Source organism: Gopherus flavomarginatus, chromosome 1 (assembly GCF_025201925.1).
Source record: "Gopherus flavomarginatus isolate rGopFla2 chromosome 1, rGopFla2.mat.asm, whole genome shotgun sequence".
NCBI lineage: Eukaryota > Metazoa > Chordata > Testudines > Testudinidae > Gopherus > Gopherus flavomarginatus.
In genome coordinates, this window is record NC_066617.1 from 202,064,575 (window position 1) to 202,071,530 (window position 6,956).

Below are 6,956 nucleotides of genomic sequence, written 5' to 3' on the forward strand. Positions count from 1 at the left end.
GGGGAAAGTTGACTTGGAGTAAGAACCAGGACACACACTTCCAGCTTTCATGTAAATTTATAACTTGCTATAGGTAATTGTTGGTTTCTTTCAAAATGTGAATATTTTTAATCTCTAAGATGTGAGTGTTCCCAGATCAATCCTCAATACTTACTGGACAGGATAGTATGTTTTATAGGAAAGTATCAGAGGGGTAGCTGTGTTAATCTGGATCTGTAAAAGCAGCAAAGAGTCCTGTGGCACCTTATAGACTAACAGACGTTTTGGAGCATGAGCTTTCGTGGGTGAATACCCACTTCGTCGGATGCATGCATGCATGTATTCACCCACGAAAGCTCATGCTCCAAAACATCTGTTAGTCTATAAGGTGCCACAGGACTCTTTGCTGCTTTTATAGGATAGTTTCTTTTTCCCCCAGCATAATTCTGCTTAGTCCTGTGAAAGTGGCTGGAATTGCTTAGAATAATAACCTGTAATTAGAAAGGAAAATACAGCATTTGGACATGACATGAATTTTCCTCTAACTAGTTCTAGGTTTGGGGAATGTTCATTATTTTACCCTTTGGCACTTTGAGCAGAGTAGAAATGTTTTTTCTTGTCTCCCTCTCCTCTACCATTCCCTCCTTCCCCTTCTCCTCCCCCTGCCCCCCCCAAAAATCAGTTTTGTTTTTAATGCCCTTATGAAAGTTTGGCAAATTTGTTTCCTAACATTGTAGGAATTTGAATTGTTTGGTTTTTCACTATAGTAGTCTAGGAGGATACATGTGTAAGCCATGCCCACCTCATGTGGCACTGTCACTGGTGGTGGCTAGATCACAGAAATTAGTTTGTAGCTTCCAAGAGATGCATTGGAATAGCCCAGTTTTAGCCCCATTCATTGGCCCAGCCTCAAGTGTCTGATGGTGGTCAGTGCCCAATGTTTTAGAAGTAGACATAAAACATCCCTAATTCACCTAATTGTTGTAATAGAGCCAAACTCTTTGGCTTTAGATCAAAAAAATTGGGGGAGGAGGAGGGAGAGGAACACCTTTAACTTTTGCAGATAACTGTGACCTTGGAGAAGGCAGTGTTCTCTCCTTTTTGGAACAGGGAACTTGAACTTGGAGTCAGAATTGCCTGGGTTCAGCATACAGTTTTATCAATTAGTCTGGTCTTGGGCATATCACTTAATAACTGTACCTCAGTTTGTGACGGTGCTGGGCAATCCTTAATTAAAGGAGCTATAAAACTGTATCGTACATACAAATTGTAATTGGATATAGTTTTGCATCTGCTCTTCTTGTTTATGCAGCTGTTAGTGCTTTGTGCTGCAGATATACCTCCTGGGACTACTTTTCCCCAAAAATTATTTTGAAAATCGCATTTCTTAATCATAGCCTGTTTCTTCAGCAGTATTTAAGTTTGGAACACATTCTTCCTTTTTTTTTGTAGATAGTCTTCCTTTGTTTTGTTTTTCTCTTCTAAGGAGAACACTTCAGTTGATATTTAAGTGGTTAACGGTGAAGTATTACTTTCAGAAATGATCATTTAGTAGTGACATAGATTTGGTTGCCTCCATGTGTTTATGGCTGTTTTCCAAAGATTATTATGTTTAATATGAGGGATTTCACTGTAAATAATCAAACTGTTGATGGCTGAAAAATCTCTGAAAGTTACAGGTGTAAGGCTAGCTTAGGCAGCTTCCTCTGACTTCAGTGGGAATTGCACATGTGTACGTCAAACTTGTACTATAGTGTCATCTTACTGGATATTTGGTAGTACGTTCATTGTATTGCTGATCTGTTCACCACTTTAAATATCACAGAGGCAGGTGCTCTATAGCACCCCCTTGTGGTTGGCTTCAGTTTCTCCCTTCTCAAATCTCAGCAGGAGCTTCACAAGTCTCTTGCTGTTATTACACCGTTGCTGGGCTTGTTTATTGGCACAAGTGTAAATTTCCAGTTCTCCAACAGATTCACTAATCCCCAACTGCCCAGCCAGAATAATTTGGCCCTTGGGACATTTGTCCTCTGCAGCGTCCTCTTTCTAAGAAGAGTCCCAAGCCAAACCAATAATCCACAGATCCTCTTTAAATCTGCTTTTCCTAGGCTTCTTTTCCTCAGACGGTATTAAGTACAGTCCCCAGCAAAATTAATAAATTGCAGATCCAGCCACCTCTTCCCAAGCGGTGCCTCTCCAGGCTGTCCCAGAGGCAGACTTCTTTACTGATCCCAAGATTATTTATTTTCCCCACCATGCTGGCAGTGTCTGTTTCCTCTTTCTCTTCTGAATATCTGATTTTTTTATGATGCATGCCCCCGCATTAGGAGGCACTTAACTGATCACAGATGTGTGGGGCCTGTTCCCTCTTAAGGGACCAATCCCAGCTGTAACAATCAGTTTTTGATTTCTATGCAGACTTTCTGGAAGTGTATTGCCTCCACTTTTTCCACAGGAAGCCCCACTACTCCAAGACTGGTTCCCTGACTTCAGCATCTCTTTCTCACCATGACCTTCAAGTCCGAAGGCATTTGGACACTGGTTGGAGACTTAGCCATTTGGGAGCTATGCAAACAGCAGATGTTTGCATTGACGCAGGACAGCCTTTTCAAAACAGGAGATTTATTAGACAACAGGAATACAGTCTTTAGGTACATTGAGTTAAAATGGTAAAGCAAAATCTCAACGTGTAACTGTCCTTGCTTAGTTAGGCAGCTCTCTCTTTGCTCTGGCCTAGAAGGCAAATTGCACATTTGCAGCAAACCTCTCTCACTCTGTGGGCATGTTACATAGCAAAAGCAAAAAACCCACAACCGCCAGTCTCAGAGCCTGGGTCAACTGACTCTTGCTCCCAGGGCTCAGGCTCTGAGTCTAAAGTTAGCCATGTAGATGTTTGGGATCGAGCTGGAGCCCAGGCTCTGAGACCTTCCCCTCCCCCCCACCACTGGATCTCAGAACATGGGCTCTAGCCCAAGCCCAAATGTCTGTTTTTAGCCCCACAGTGTGAGCCAAGCAAGCCCAAGGAAGTTGACCTGGACTCTGAGACTTGCTGCTACAGGGTTTGTTTTGCTGTGTAGCTGTACCCTGTGTGTCTCAGTCAGTTGTCGTCTGTCCTCTTTTCACTGAGCCCCACCTCCTGACAATGTCCCCCAGCTAATACAACCCCCTCCCTTTTCTAGGATCTTTGAAGCTTTCTAATATTTTAGTGTTCCCTTTGGTCCCGCTCCTCTCAGCTTTGGCCAAACAGCTATGTCACCAGGGCTGGATCCAAGGAGTTGCCTTTTCCCTGATATCCTGGCTTTTGTTTGATGTGTGGGATGTTCCTTTTCTTGGCTATTGTTTTACCTTTTCTACTTGGTTCCTCTAACACACCTTTTGAAGTAGCATAGCAAGTAATCCATAATGAACAAACACCCATAGCCATATACCTTATTCATAAATGACATCTTCTAGTTTGTCACAACCTGCAAAACTTTGTTGCAGTCTGGTGCATTATTGCTTTGTCATCTTCCAGCTGAAATTGGATAGTTAGCATGCAGTTCTAAACTATGCATTGGAGAGGGAGAGAAGATGCAACTTCAGAGAACTGGAAGAGCTCCTTTGAATGCCAAGGACTTCATACAGAGTGGCACATTAGATTTGAATGGTGAAGAAATTTCATGCTGTCTCAAAGGTTTGCCAACATTTTTCTCAGGTTATCATCTTCTCTAGCTGAGGCATAGCAAGGTGTGTTGTTGCCTTAGCCTGACTTAGAACTTTCTTACATGGATGGCCCAATACAAGCCCCTTGATGCCTGTGCTGGCTTCATTGCTTTTCTTAACATGCTGGTGTGTGCAGATGTTCTGATGCCTTCTCAGCTCAGTAAATATCAGAATGTCTAAATGTAGTTCAGTGGATTTTTCTTGCAGTAGCACTGACACCACTTTACTCTACCCACTTTCTATGCTCAGGGTACACTTATGGGTTTTGGAATCAAAAGGCTGACACTTCCTGGCACACTGTGAACTACCTGTGCTTTCCATGGCTTGTGTGGTGAAATAATAGGTTGCAATAAGGCTTTTTTTTTTTTTAACTTGGCATCATGATCACCTAGGGAGTTGTCACAACCAAGTCTTCAATTTCTAGGAGCAGCATTTCCTTTGAAATAGTTATGTGCAATAGGCATGTAAGGCTATGTCTGCACTACAAAATTAGGTCAAATTTATAGAAGTCATTTTTTTAGAAATCGTTTTTATACAGTCGGTAGTGTGTGTCCCCATACAAAATGCTCTAAGTGCATTAAGTTGGTGGACTGCATCCACAGTACCGAGGCTAATGTCAACTTCTGGAGTATTGCGCTGTGGGTAGCTATCCCACAGTTCCTGCAGTCTCCGCTGCCCATTGGAATTCTGGGTTGAGATCCCAATGCCTAATGGGGCAAAAACTGTCGCGGGTGGTTCTAGGTACATGTCATCAGGCCTCCCTTCCCTCTATGAAAGCAATGGCAGACAATCATTTTGCGCCTTTTTTCCTGGGTTACCTGTGCAGACACCATACCACGGCAAGCATGGAGCCCACTCAGCTCATCACCATACGTCTCCTGGATGGTGGCAGATGTGGGACTGTGTTGCTACACAGCAGCAGCTCATTGCCTTTTGGCAGCAGACGGTGCATTATGACTGGTATCCATCGTCATCATACTCCTGGATGCTCTTTTAGCCAACCTCAGTGAGGTCGGTCGGGGCACCTGGGCAGACATGGGAGTGACTCAGCCAGGTCATTCCCATCTTTTGCCGAGCACCCAGGAGATGACGATGGCTAGCAGTCATACTGCATGGTCTGCTGCCAGCCTAAGATGTAAAAGATAGATGGAGTGGATCAAAACAAGAAATGGACCCAATTTGTTTTGTATTCATTTGCTCTCCCTGCCCTCCCTCCATGAAGTCAACGGCCTGCTAAACCCAGGGTTTTGAGTTCAACCTTTAGGGAGGTATTCTGTGTGACAGTTGATTGTGTTTCTCCTTGATGCAAAGCTACCCCTTTGTTGATTTTAATTCCCTGTAAGCCATGTTGTCAGTCGCCCTTCCCTCTTTCAGAGCAGCGGCAGACAATCATCTCGTGCCTTTTTTCAGCGTAGAAGTCATAGCACTGGGAACATGGAGCCTGCTCAAATCATGGCAATTATGAGCACTGTAAACACCACGCGCATTATCCTGTAGGATATGCAGAACCTGCAAAAGCAAAACCAGATGAGGAGGCAATGGCAGCATGGTGACGAGAGTGATGAGGACAAGACATGGACATAGACTTCTCACAAAGTATAGGCCCCAGCAGTGTGCACATCATGGTGTTAATGGAGCGGTTTCATGCTGAGTAACCCCAATTCTGGGCCCGGGAAACAAGTACAGACTGGTGGGACCGCATAGTATTGCAGGTCTGGGACAATTCTCAGTGGCTGCAAAACTTTGGCATGCGTAAGGGCACTTTCATGGAACTTTGTGACTTGCTTTCCTCTGCCCTGAAGCACCAGAATACCGAGATGAGCGCAGCCCTCACAGTTGAGAAGCAAGTGGTGATAGCCCTCTGGAAGCTTGCAACGCCAGACAGCTACCAGTCAATTGGGCATCAATTTGGAGTGGGCAAATCTACTGTGGGGGCTACTGTTATCCAAGTAGCCAACGCAATCAAAGAGCTGCTGATATTAAGGATAGTGACTCTGGGAAATGTGCAGGCCATAGTGGATGGCTTTGCTGCAATGGGATTTCCCTAACTCTGTGGGGCAATAGACGGAACCCATATCCTATCTTGGCACCGGAGCACCAAGCCAGCGAGTACATAAACAGAAAGAGGTACTTTTCAATGGTGCTGAAAGCACTGGTGGATCTCAAGGGATGTTTCACCAACATCAATGTGAGATGGCCGGGAAAGGTACATGACGCTTGCATCTTCAGGAACTCTGGTCTGTTTCAAAAGCTGCAGGAAGGGACTTTCTTCCCAGACCAGAAAATAAGCATTGGGGATGTTGAAATGCCTATAGTTCTTCTTCGAGTGATTGCTCATATCCATTCCAGTTAGGTGTGTGCGCCGCGCGTGCACATTCGTCGGAAAACTTTTACCCTAGCAACTCAGTGGGCCGGCAGGTCGCCCCCTAGAGTGGCGCCGTCATGGTGCTCGATATATACCCCTGCCGGCCCACCCGCTCCTCAGTTCCTTCTTACCGCCCGTGTCGGTCGTTGGAACAGTGGAGCGCGGCTTAGCTGACCTCCACTTCCCTAGCTACTCGTAGTTCTCGTATATAGTTATGCAGTTATAATCCTTTTTTTGTATATATATTTGTATAGTTATACGTTTTTTCTTTGCTAACATAGTTAGTTTAGTAATAGTTAGCGGGGTTCAGGAAGTAGCCCCTTCCATGAACCCGGCACCGGAGCCCATGCATGGCTCACCGGGTTTTAAAATGGGCTCGGTCTGCCAGAAGCCGATGCCGAAGAGCCACACGACTCCTGTTTGAAGTGCCTCAGGGAATCACACTTGACAGCTAAGTGCCCCATTTGCAAGGCTTTTAAGCCGAGAACAAAAAGGAGCGGGACTTTCACTTACCCCTTCACCTTTGGCGCCGAGCGATGATCAAGCGGCTGGCAGAAGCGCCTCCTCGGCACCGGACCCCGCCGGTACCGCCAAGGCCTTTCGGCACCGGCCGTCGCCGGCACTGAAGTCGACTCGGCACCGCTCCCTTCCTCCGAGGTCGAGAAAGCCTACGATTCCTGCTGGTGCCGGACGGCTCCCCAGCACGCGCCGTGGTTGAGCCCCCTGCTCCTGCTGCTTCCGTGTCACCTGCATCGCAGCCAGAGAGCTCGTCTGAGTCGGATTGCCCGGCACCGACACCTGCAGAGGCACCGATGACATCGGCACCGTCGATTCCAGTCCCCCAGGGCCATTGAATCCAGTGCCTGACAGCTCCCCGGCACGCGCCGTGGTAGAGCTTCTTGCTCCCGCT